The sequence below is a fragment of the Terrapene carolina genome, unplaced genomic scaffold (genome assembly GCF_002925995.2).
Source record: "Terrapene carolina triunguis isolate 2854851 unplaced genomic scaffold, T_m_triunguis-2.0 Scaffold66, whole genome shotgun sequence".
Lineage (NCBI taxonomy): Eukaryota > Metazoa > Chordata > Testudines > Emydidae > Terrapene > Terrapene triunguis.
In genome coordinates, this window is record NW_020664417.1 from 40011610 (window position 1) to 40025762 (window position 14153).

Below are 14153 nucleotides of genomic sequence, written 5' to 3' on the forward strand. Positions count from 1 at the left end.
TAACATATAATGAATTTGTCTCAGATCCTGTTACAAAATTGATCTAAGGTGACATCTTGATAACTGTTAATGAGAGTGTTTTATGTAAGGCTATCTAGAAATAAGATAATCTCTAATAAGATTATTCTGAAATAATCTCATTAAAGATGAATTTAATGACCGATATTCTTGCTTCAAGAATGCAGAATTAAAAGAACAATTAACTTGGAGAAGCAAATAATAGCAACTGTATTTGTGAGAATGAAGGATGAGAATGAACTAAAATGGCATGTTGGTAATGTTTTTGTACAACTGCTGCTTGTCTGGTAATAAAGGATGGTAATGGAGATATGTTTTTGGAAGATGATGGAAATAACTACTTTCAAATAGTACACCCTAAATGTAAGTTTTTTTTTTTTTTTTTAATCTGTTTCTTTGGTATGGGAATGGTATATGTAACAACAAAGCAACAACTCAATCAAAACTATAGGCTGCATCTGTAATTAGGATTCTGTGATACATAACGGTCTCACATTAGAATAAGGTATAATTTCTTTTTTGTTAATATTTTTTTCATTTAAATGTTGAATAGTGGCTACAAGAGGCCATGAACTATGTCTCTACACATGGGGTCTGTAGCAAGTGGAATTGGTAATTTGTAAATCAACTGGTTATACCCGCATTTAGTCATGGAAAATAGGCTACCAAAGAACTCAGACTCTCTACCATGGGGTGGGAATCTGTGTGTACCCTTTTCACGTACAGCCCTCAACCTATGTACTGGAACCACAGCAAATGGGAGAGGGAGCAGGAATTCACCTATTTGGAACAGTTCATCCTGCCATCCACTAAAATAGTAGCTGGCTTTAGTTTAATAGTTTCCATCCCTTTGTAAAAATATACATTTAATATAATATAAAATGTTAATGATTAATTAACAATACTGTAAAACAATAAACTATGCGAAAGCTATAAATGATCAAGAATTATGTTGCCCTTAACCTGACAAAGGCTTCCAATTCACATTACTTGTGTCCATTGCTCAAAAAGTTGCCTGTGTTTTTTGTCTTCTTAGGAATTGAATTATGAGCTAAAGGATCATCTGCAGCCATGTATTACAGTACATTACAGAGATGTACCACTGTTATCAAATGAGGTGATGTGAACTTGGTCAGATGGTATGCTCCTTATAGCTAAGCTAGTAAAGCTGCTCCTTTAGAACATTAGTTAGATCATTACATTTGAAATTGGAATACTCGGAGCAAGTCTACACAGAACAGCAGTGTGCACTTCCCTAGTGTTTTACAGTAAAGTACACTAGGAACCTTTAGTGCACATCAGCAGGATCTACGTGAACCAATTAGTGAACAAAAGTTAGTGCACTTTAGAAATTATACTCCCGTAGTGTGAATTGCTGCATTTTGTGGACAAGCTCTACAACACCACTACTGTGTAAGTCTGTTTACTAAAAAGTCCTAAACCCAGAACAAACTATCACTAAGGGTGCATATAATGTAGAAACTAGATATGAATTTTTCTTGCAAAATGAAGAAAACAGTATTTACTGCTGTGTTTTGATAACCTGTAGTAATGGGGATGATGTAAAGGTCTTAAAGCTTTTTTTCCCCAAGGAACTAGTTTACATTGTTTCAGAAAGAACAGCTCATTGAACAAATAGTACAATCTTCCTGCTCAGAGAAATGATTTTATTTACAAGATCTGAATGCTCAACAATTTCCCAACTTTAGTATAAATGTAGTAAAAATATATAAATGCAAGGTCCAATTTCCTCTACACTCAAACCTTCATTGATGTGTAAGGACCTGATCCAAAGATTATTTATATTAGTCAGACTCTTTTTCACTAACTTTAATGGGATTTGATTCACACCTTGTTGAGGAGATTAAGGTGAACAAAGAATGGAAGATCAGGCTCATAATTTCTATTAATTCAGTTGTCTCAAGCCTGTCCTGCTGCAACAAGAACATAGTGCTGGTGCCTTGTTTCATCATGGGGGTTATCACACTCTAGGTGATGTTTCTACTGGATACATTTGAATAAAATCTTATCTGTAGCACTCCCAGAATCTTTCTAATACTGTATTTGATCTAAAGAATTGTCCCTTCTGGTTTCTCTTTCCTCAAAACTTCTCAGGATGGACAACACTGCTAAAAACATGTTTAATCCTCTTATATGATCACTGTTTAAAGGTAAAGAAAGAAAAGCTTTATACAAACATACAGTAGTATATCTTTCAGCTAAGTGAGAATGATATTGTTACAAGCCTAAAACTGCATTCTAATGCATAGGGTGTCTCAGGGTAAGTTAAAGTATTCATTTTATCCATAAACATTTGCATCTTTTACTATATATACACTCTCATTGTTTTAAAATAAGTTATTTATAAAACATCAGCTTAGACCAAATTAATGATTCCACCAAAATACATCTGCAAAACCTACTGAATGCAGATGGCAATTTATAAAAGTTGCATTGATTTGTCTAAAGTGTTAAATGACATAATGGCCATAAACTAAAGCATTGAATTATTTAAGTAAATCAATGTTTTCTGAATTTTGTAGGAGGACAAACTGTCTTGGGTGCTAAGGTAAATCAATATAATAAAATAAAAATGAAGCGGTTTATAATGATGAATGTATGGGCTGATAATATCCAGAGGTAAAATCTCATTTTACCATTGTAACAAACAACTTCCAGTCATCTTTTCCTATATTATTCCCATTAGAAAACATGGTATTATATAGCCAATTGATTTTAGCTCTTAAATAGCTTTTCATTTGCAAGACACCTAGCTGAAGTATAAACTCAACCTTTCTCAGACTGTCATCATTTATGGTTTGATATGGAGTGATAATACATATTTACTGACACTGAAGGTTTTTTATATGTTTTATGTGGTTTCTAAATACTAATATATAATTTTTATAGGGAGTATCACTTTTGATAGCCTTAGAGTTAGAGTGAAGACCAGACTATCTCTTGGGTTAAGCCATGAAATTTCTACCCCTAGTCTTAGGCATTAAAAAAAAACAAAAAAACCCCACACAATTCAGAGCTCAAGAGGGACAAACTGTTAAGGCTAGTAATCCTATTTTAAAATGAATATTGTTTTTTTTCGTTTTCAACAATTGATTGGTGCCTATTACATCTAAACATTATGTCCTTCCAATAATGTTTGAATTTTGCAAAGAGTAATAAAAAAGGAATATATGTCTTTTAAAGTTGCCCAGAGCATTTAATCTAAAAAAAATTCTCTAATTCATTTCAGAAGTTGCCCAAGATTGTAAATCCTTTTAAAAATGGCTGACAATGCTTCCTATAGCAGTATTTATGAAAGCTATTAAATTCTTGATCCAAAGACATAAAGGGAATTTTCCTATTACAATTACTTAGCACAGTACTTCATTTAGAGATTTGCAGGCTTAGAACTCTTGTAGAAATAATATGGTAAATATCAGAGCTAGCTGAATACAGAAGATTATGCCAGTACAGTAACTGGAGTAATTTTGCCTTTTAGACCTGCCTCAGCAACTGTGGGCAATACTGTTCTCCTGATGCTTCGACACAGTTTCCTGAAGCAACAAGTTTTGAAGGTGAAGGAATCTAAATCAAAATGCGGACGCCCCTATTGTTCATCCTAGATGAAGGTAAATATAGTATAGAAATATCTCTTCTGAGGATGTATAAAAATCTCAATTCAGCTAGTAAACGTTTGACAGTTTTATGTGAGGAATGGATAAATTTCTTAATCAAATTTGGTTTTTACACAGATCCACTAAAAGAGAAGGATTTCAGAATCACTCTCAGGGTTTTAAAACATGCTGTTGAGTTGATATATCACTTTCACTCTGTCAAATCCACAGTTGATTGCTAGCATTCAACAGCAGCCAATCAGACAGGTTTGAGGACAAGGTCTTCCTGTTCTTTTGGGGGTAAAAGGAGTGAAAGGAAATGCAATATAGTCTGGAAGTTTCTGTGTATTTCTAACTCTAATTCCAAGTTGGTTATTTCATACAAACTGCTCAGACTGCATTTTTCATAGTATAGACATAATTTAGGAGAATACATATATCATAATTTGAATTTGTATTCCTTTTAATGGTTCTTAGTATGTGACCTGCTAGTATATCAGTCTATACATGTGTAAAAAGTTTTTTTTTATAAAAACATCAGAGAATGTTCTAATTCTACAAGATAAAATGTCTTAATACACAGTTTTCCCCATAAGTTATTGTTAAATACTTTTATATACTACTTGTCAACAACGTGGCTCTTCCTTCAAATCTATTGCTAAAATACCACTTGTGTATAAAATTTCCACTGAAAGGATGAACTAAAACATTTCTGGGTTTCTTGCTTTCTGATGGGAAAAATGCACAAGCTCAAAATATTAAGCTATCCATAACTTGGAAAGGTACAGTAGTCTCTTTCTATAAATGTATAATTGCAAAGTTCCTCGGGAATTATCCTATTTTCTTTTTTTTTTCTTGAATGTTATGATATTTACTTCTTTATAATGTTATATTTTGAAATGCATTTTATTTTTGGATTCTTGCCAGTGTTCTGCAATTTTTCTGTCTCCTTAACCACTTCTTTATCCAGGGTTAAAGGAATGATATGGCACACTTAATGCAGTTATCTTCCAAGATTTTTATATATGTATTCAAAAAAATTGTTTAAGGTAAAAAGGGTAAAAATATTTATCAGTGGAGTCCAGCTAGCACCCCAAACCAATATTATTTCCTTTACAAAAAATCAACACCTTTATCAAAGAAACAAACATTAGACTGCTTGTTTATTTCAATATAGTCAGCCATTTTGAAAAGAGTTAGTGTTAATTGTATTCTGTCAGTTAACTAGCTAACTGGGCAATTTCCCACAAAGTTAGAACAATTATATTTCATTCAGCAGAATCATCCAGGCTTAAATTCAGTCCAGTATCCTATAAGCAAAGATTTCCAACTCCTGCTTTTGTCCAATATGCACTCCACCTTTTCAGCAGAACTTATTTGCTTTTTATAGCCCAACCATTTTTGTAGCTATAGCTAAATTATATATTTTATATGTTTGGCCAAAACAACAGAAGTACATGTTGATAAGGCTCTATTTCCTGAGAATCACAACCTCCTTCTTCACTTTAAACCAACCAAATTAACATTGTGTTTTTTCATTTCCTGATATACCTACAGTTGTTCACACAAGGTACAAGCCTACTATGTCAAACCTCCTTTACATAAATGAAATGGAAATAGAAATTCAAACTAGAGAGGTCTAAATGATTTTAGAACCTCATGTTATTCCTCTGAATTTTAAAGGCAAAATTCTCAATGCTTCTTACAACGGGAGAATCACACACATCACATGAACCCCTTATAGTGAGCAAACTTTAAAATTAGTGTACATAAATCCAGTAACTGAATGCCCAAAGTGGTGTTTAGGTGGCCACTTAATCTGATATGTGCTCTCAATGGCACATTTTCATGAACAAACACTAGTTTGCCCATACTACAGGTTAAGTAATAGGCGTTTTCTGTGATTAATTCATTAGTGCTGGGGTTGAAAACTAGTGTCCAAAATATTTCTACATTCTTACCTACTGTACATATATAGCAAATAATTGGCTTCTGCAAAAATTCTGGTATATATTACCCTGAGGGCTGTGCTAATCAGTCTTAGGGCTGGTCTACACTGCCGCGCTAGTTCGGCGGCTGGGGATCGAAGTTCCGAGTTCGATTTATTGCGTCTGGTCTGGACGCGATAAATCGAACCAGGAAGTGATCCCCGTCGACTGCGGTACTCCAGCTCAACGAGAGGAGTACCGCGGAGTCGACTGGGAGCCTGCCTGCCGCGTGTGGACCGCGTCTGAACCGCGGTAAGTTCGAAGTAAGGTATGTCGAATTCAGCTACGTTATTCACGTAGCTGAATTTGCGTACCTTACTTCGACTTGGGGGGTAAGTGTAGACCAAGCCTTAGAATTCCCTCTTTGAAAAGGATAGACAAAACAGCCAGGACAAAATGAATAGACTATGAAGGCTTAGTGAAGAATGGGCTTAAAAAGTTCTAGAGGAGGATCAGAAAAAAAAAACTGAGAGGAAATGAAGTTTTCAGTATGGCTGTCTCAGCCCAGGAAAAGTTGGAAAGCATACATATCAAAATAGAATGGAAGGCTGAAACATCTGCTAAACATGGGGAGCACGAGCTGAATACCCATAGGTTACCAAGGGACTATTCCTGGTCTCTCTCAATGGTTTTCTGGTGTCCAAGTTATCTCCCACTGGGATTTAAGCACATTGGTGCTTAGTGGGATTTTCACTATGGGATTTTCTGCATGTCTTTTTAAAATATGTCTCTTACTAGCCTAAATTTTGAAAAATGAGTCTTAAGAGTTTTTGACAACTTTATCCCTTGTCACAGTTTCACTTGTTTAGGCTTCAGGGAAATTGTCTCAATTTTAAGCCATTGTCCTTTTCTTTTTGTCTTCTTTTTTCTTTCATATGGAAGCCTCTGATTCAGATTGATACATTTTCATTTTTGACAATTATATTTGGTACACCCAGCCCAATACTAACAGTCTGCATATTAACTTTTCCATCTGTTGCAGCATTCAACCAGAGATTGGTGCTTTCTTAATGATGATGTTAAATTCCAGGCAACACTTTGACTGCCTTATGGCAAGGAACATCTCAGAAACCTGAAGCATCCCAGCAAGCTCCCAGTGCACTAAAAATACTGTGTGCCAGGTGCTGCATAGTTGACTGAATTATTTTTAAACAAATGTGCTGTTTTGTGTTTAGACAAAATCAGCACTGCTAAAAAGAAACTGATATTTTTAATGTTAATTTTCTATCTTTTTTGGAATTATGAATCTTTGGGTACTGCAAATTTTGGGGCCCACGGCTTAGGCACAGTCCATTTGTCTTGCCACATCACACTCAAGAATTGTCAGTGGAGAAATCTCTATTATGCATATTATTAAGTGATTTAGAGAACTGACCTATGATGTGCTTGGATACCTGGGCCCTGACCCAGGGAACAATTTATTGGACTTACAGGAATCTTGGGTGAATAGTGGTGACAGGCAGAGAGCTCAATGGGACCTTCTGAATTCTTCTAACAGTTGGAGAGGAGAGACTTGGGTACTGACAATGAGCTGATTCCAACCTGATGTAGACTGGCTGTCATAACAAGGAACCAGACAGATCAGAGTGTAGCAAGAGACTGGGACATAGCAACAGGCTTCCTGTGAATGTAGCGGTCTTGTATGGATCAATGATCTGGCTGGAATGAGCCTTTGAATTCTTAATTCCGGTGTCTTTTTTTCCTGATGTATGCCTTGCAACCTACATTCAACACAATTTACTAAGAGGGTGTGGAGGGAGGGAAAGACCTTGAATCAAATGACTCATCCGATCTGTGTCTCTACATTGAACTTTGGGGAATAAGGCCCAGATCCACAAAAGGACTTAGGTGCCTACAATGGAACTTAAGCAACTAAATCCAAAATGTAGGCACCACTGAGATCCTCAAAACCTCTGCTCAGCTGCTGCCTAACCCTCGAGGTGAATAAAATCCCTTAGCACCTAAGACTTTGTCTATTCTTGCAGTAGCATGTAAGGTATTTGTATGCACCATAGTGAAAGGGAAGCTACATCCACCTGTGATGTTTAGCTAGAGCATCCGTGAAAGACTCTGGCAGGAGGAAAGGTTTGGCAGCAGGGAGTCAGGGGGACACTACACTGCTAAAAGTATCATTGGAGACATGAGAGGCACTGTAGAGTGAATACCATAGGGTTGTGGGGAGTCTCTACTCATCTAAGCAGTGCCTCATTGTCTACACTGCTACTTATTCCCATGTTACATACCACTATACATGGAGACATAGCCTAAATTTCCTCTCACCACCTTGATTTCTGCCTTTGAACATTAATACAATGCCTCAATCTAGATGCCCGGATGCCTATATCATGCCAAAGGCTGAGTGGGATCCTCAAACCAGGTGAAATTAGGCATTGTCCTGCCTATTTTGCCTGCCAGGTCCAATTCAGTAGCACCAACCTCCACACAAAACAGGGAGGAGGGACTACTGGAGTATGGCATATTCAGATGATGAAGTTGTTCCACTGTGTATAAATAATTAAGTATGCACTGGGCCAGTGAGAGAGAAAGACTCTATAGGTTAGCAGTTAGAGAACTCATCTGAGATGTGGAAAACCCATGTTCAAATATTTTCTTCTCATCAGGCACAGGGGGACATTGAACTGGGATCTCCCATATCTTGTCTGAGTCCCCTAAATACTGGAATAAATGTTTATAAGCAGGGCTTTGGAACGGAGCAGCTCCGGAGCAGTGGAGCTGCAGGTTTTTACCTGGAGCTGGAGCAGAGCTGGAGCACAGCTCCAAAGCCCTGTTAAGGGAGTCACTCCTTCCCTTTCTCCCTGCCTCCACTTTGTATGGAGTTAGGTACCATTGCCGTTTTTGCAAGAAACGGCATAGGCACCTGACTGCAGAAGAGGAGTTCCCAGATGTGGATCACAAATGAAGATAGGCACCGCCCTCCAGTCCAGACTTTGATGCCTAACTCCCTGAGATGGGCAGAGCTTAGGACACCACCTTCTCCTTGGCATCTGCTATTGGCTAGCTTAGGCAGCTACCCCACCTAACATGCTGGCTTTTGTGGATCCCATTCTTAGACACCTAAATCTCCTTATTCTTTGTATAGGGAGTCTAGACTCTAACTCAGGCTTCCTGGATTCCACTGGAAAGCTAGGCACCTAAAAGTTAGGTGCTACAGCTCCTAAGTTCCTTTGTGAATTTGATGTTAATTTGTCCTGTGACCATGTTATCAGCAGGTATCAAAGATTAAGCATAAACTTTAAAAATGCTAAGCATGCAGCCACTGAACACTGAGTGTAAATTAGTATTTACATATTCAAATGTCCAACTCCATCACTGATCATTTGCACATGCAAATAAGCTCCCTGTTTGTCAGTTGGCATGATGATACTTGCAAATTACAGCCAGGACTTTTGAAAATCAGGCCCTAAATTTAAAGAAATAGAAACGGTTTACAAGACTGTAGGAGAAGAAGAGTTGATAGATATTATTTGAGATATTGGGACATTATTTTAATGAATGTGGTGTTATTTGTATTTGAGTATGTTGGTATTCTGGTGGATTAAAAGAAGAATGAGAAAGGAGAAAGGTGAGTGTGAAATCAGACAGGAATGGCCACACGATTAAATGAAGGGAGACCTGTAATGAGTCCCCTAGTGAGTATAGAGGAAAATGCATATCTATATTACTATTTTTTCTCAATGAAATATGAGCAGTTTAGCGAGGCAACCTTTGTCCCTCTACTTCCTCAGAAATTTATTTTAGAAATTACTGGTGGAGCTACTAGTGGGAAACTGCAAGTTCCATCTCAAGAAAATGATTCTTTTAGCTGGCTTGTTTGGCCTCTCTTTATTTGGACTTCCGTAGAGTTATTGTAATGTTGTAAAATGTTTAAACCTTTTGTTATAACCCAAAATGTTTATTTTCATTGAGGTATTTTCTGGGGTCAGTCTCCTGCATACATTTTATAATCTCTACAATTCTCAATTCCCAAAATAATATACAAAAAAGAAAATAAGACAACTTTTCAGTATCATTTTCCCCAAGATTACTAAAAAGAGATTAAATATTTCACATTTATATTACAATAAAAATAATATTTTACATCATTTTCATACAAATTCCTTAATAGCCATGAGAGCCTGTAAAATGGTTATATCAGTTACATTAGTTTTACTACAAATGCATTTCAAACATCTGAATTATCTGAGGCCGGATAAAGAAATTGTGCTTGAGGTGTCTTGTATGTTTCATGCAGGAAGCACTTAGCTGATCATCTCCCCAACTAAAGTATTCCATTCCCAGATGTCTCCCCTAGAACATGCTAGAAATATTGAGCCAGATTGTCTACTCTGCTCAGCTTCTCATTTGCACAGTGAGAAAAGAGAAAAGGGGCTGTCAGGGAGCCAGCTGTGCCTTCCCCATTCTCTGGCTAGCCCCAGCCCTAGGTACAGGTTAAAAGAGCCAGGGGACTGTGCCAGCTGGCTGTGGTCCCCAACAGACCATTCGCCAGCTTGAGTTGCAGAAGCATTATGTACTCCAGCTCCTCCCCCGCTCTGACAAGCCTTGGCATGCTCCTGTCACACCCCCCACTACCTAAAGCTATAGTGATGGAACCTCCAGGTCCACTGACTTTACACCTGCTGATAACTTTCCTACACTAGTAAGGAAGTGACAAGCAATTGCTTCTCACTTTGCACTGCCTGAGTGGCACCAAGGGAGCTGAGTTGGACTGAATGGCCCAGTATCATCACCTCAGTATCAAAAGTATTGCTTCAATCAAAAGCTTCCTTCCAGTGTGTTTAGCAAGAACCAGTACTATGAAGCTATGAAGCTTCTTCCTCTATAACCAGATACAGCCAAATCATCTTAAAATTCTTGCCTTGATTTGATTTTTTCCCAACTATCTGCCATTAATGAGTAAATAGTTCACACTGAATAATTTCTGAAAAAATTAACCTCGCCCTCTACTTGTGGAATATCTTCCAGCAGATTATAATTTCCTTTAATTTATTCAGATTTTTCATATTTATGTAGGTGGATTGATCATGAATAACTCTTTGAAGCATTCAGTACTCAAAATATGAAGCATTCAGTACTCAAAATACTCTGTTGTCCCGTTGTGATCAGATAAATCAAATAATATTGTCCCCTCCCACCCCCAATTAAGTAAGCATGCTATCAGGAATACTTACTTATATGTGCAAATTCTGTTTCCATATGTACTCATGCATGTGACTTGGAAACTTGTTTTCAATGAACATTAATGGATCTTAATCTCTTGGAATATGGAATAGATCCTGGAAAACAAACATAAAAAATATATGAGAAGGACCAAAGCAAATTCATTTACAAATTCAAGCAAATATTTGCAAACCCTTTTATTAGAGTTCTCTCTGTTCTCTACCTTATAATAATTTAGTAGTATATTGTCTTTTAGCAAGCTTGCCAAAGATCTGTTTATTTTTTCAAGGCCCCAACCTTTCTTTTTTAAATATAGGATTGTTAATTTTATCTTCCATTTTGTCAAAATGTTTTCTAAATTAATTACTCCTGCAAATATATTATCCTAGTTTGCTTTTAAAACTGAAGTTGTGGCACAAACACTAAACACTACCTAATACCTTGCAAATTCAAACAGAATCTCCTAAAACTCTCATTATGTCCTGAAATGCTTGTTCAAAGTGTTTCTCCAGATGAATGTGGTGACTCTAAGGCCCCATGTTTTCTGCATGGAACATTCTTCTGGTTCACCTTCTGTTTGTTCCCTGACATTCCTTCATGGCTGTGTGTATTAGTTTCCTGCTACAGGCATAAAGATTTGTGTTGCATTTGAAAAAGGATTGTAAATGGTGTCTATTCATTTGATCTCTTCAGAGCTTCTGAAAAACACAACCCTTTTCATCAGAAGTTGTATTCATCCCTTATAGTCCTCTTTTAAAAACAAAAAACAAAAAACCCTATTATCCAGAAGCCAAAATATGAAATAATGGAACCTCTTATTAGCTTGAAGTTGTGCTAATGTTGTAAATTGCTACACTGTGCTAATCACATGATCAAGATTATCTACTGTAATTTTTCTCTCCAGTAATCACTTTGACTTAAGGTATGTCTATGCTGTCCCACAGTTTGGGCTAAGCAGTGAGAATGGGGGAAGTATTGTGACTCGCCTACATGGATACTGCAGGCACAAACTTAAAGGTCGTGAGTATTAGCTAGTATAGTTCTCTTCAAACAAGAGTATGTTAGTGTGATCTCGTGACCTTTATGTTTGCATCCACAGCAAGTTATAACACGCACTTTGGTGCACAGTGCTATTTCTACCCCATTACTCTGAAATGTGGTGCAGTATAGACATGCCCTTAGGTAACATTAATGGTATTTCATATTGCTAGCATTAAATCTGAACCCCAAATTAATACACCAAAGCACATTCTGACTCTACATATACAACTGTTATTCTATCATTAACATGGTGAGACTGAGATGTCAGATATATTGGGGAAGGAGACATAAAAGTGGGTAAAAATTGACACATATGACAGGAATCAGAAACTGCAACATTCTAATTGGAAAATATGCACTACAACAGGGTATAAAACCATTAATATTTCAGAAGTACCATAGACAGGATTAGATGTTTGGATATTTATAGCAATGCTAAACTATGGGAAAAAAGTCATACAAGAATGTCACCAGCCTTACATAGGTTAAAAGACAGCAATTATGTAAACAGAGAACAGATATCAAAAAAGCAATGGATCAAAAAAGCACAAATATTGAAAGAACAAAACAATAGCTAAGCCAATGTGTGAGTCTGACAGAACTCTGATTTGGGGAACTAGTTTCCCATTAATTCACAGAGGAGTTACAAATATAACTCAATGAATGTTGATAGTAGTTATAAACCTCCCTTGCAAGAATAAGCCCCTTCTGCTGACAATTTGGAGAGGAAAGCTTAGGTAAAAATCAAAGTATGTGCTTTAAGAATTTGTTTTTTAGATCACTTAGTCAATCTCCGTGGAAGCAGGCAGCTGTGGAGTGGTTACAACTGATTCTTGTACATTTCAGCTGTGGCTGCTGGTTGAGACCTGAGATCATGTAGTCAGTTTTTGTGTGTATTATACACCCATCTGTTCCTCCATCTGGCAAAACACACAACTGCTTTATAAACTCTTACCAATACACCAATTGTTTGCTTCCTGCTGATAGCCCTGGTGAAGGCTTCATTGAGTAATTATTTCAAGCAGAAAACAACCAACCCACATGTTCAAGAGTAATTACTAGTTCAATTAAGTAACCAGAAGCAGTTGGGTTTTTTTTTAAGTATCCGGAAGCAAAGCAGCAATATCTCTGTATCTTAAATGTAAGTATTTAGATCGCATCTGTGCAATGTTATACTGCAACAGATTTTCTTAAATTAGACAAAAATAGTAACAGAAATTTTATCAATTAGATAATAAATAAAGAATGGATGCTTGAAACTTCCCAGATACTGGTTATGACAGGTTCAATATTAAGTTTTGTCTTATTTAGCATCTACATTAATTATTTAAAATGTAATTAAACAGCAATATAAAAATTCACAGATGATATTAAATTGGAAAGAACTTCAAACATGAGCGAGTACAATAATAGCAGGCACAAGAGAAAGCTAAGAAACACAAGCAGGAAATAACAGTCACTGAAAATAAAAATTAAATAAATATATGCACTATAGATCCTAGAGCTGTCAGTATTGCTGTTTTCAAAGTTTCTATAGTAGACAGCCAATCAGACTGAAAACAGACCTGAGCCAGTGCAGAGGATGGACAGGAGATTAAGATGCACCTTATCATTGTATCAATGATTGCAATAAATTTACTTTACTTTTCCCTTGGAGCAATTCATTCCCTGACACCTCCAGTTACTTACCTGTCTACTTACTCCAGGGTTTTTTCCACCTTTCTCTATAGCAGTTGGTACAGGCTGCTGTCTGAAACAGAATGTTGGACTAGATAGACCCATGCTCTGATCCACCATGTTCCCAAGTGGTGGAAGCTTCATTGTTTGGGCATTTTAAAACCAGACAAGACAAAATGCTAAAGAATGTGCTGTAGGGAACAATCCTACATCGATGTGGAAATGGATTGGATGGCTTACAGAGGCCTTTCCCATCTCTAACTTCTGTGGTTCGTCAAATAATTTTCCATTTCAGAAACTTAAATTTTGTTTGAAAAAAAAAAAAAAAGAACATTTTCCTCAGCTATAAACTAAACACCAGAGCCTTAAGGCAAGAAACACTTACACTGGGACTTAGGCATCATAGATCAGTAGTGGCACATGTGCAAAGCCACCAACTGGAAAAAAATTAGACATCTAGGGGACCTTACCCCTGGAAACTAACATGCTAGGAAATTTAGATGCCTACAGCATTAAGCAGGCATCTGAGCATGAAGGAGTTTGAGGATCTAACTTTTGGACTTTAGACTTTGGCAGTTAGTGCCTAACTCCCTCTGTGGATTTAGCGCTCAGTTACCACTTCTTTGAGATTACCTTC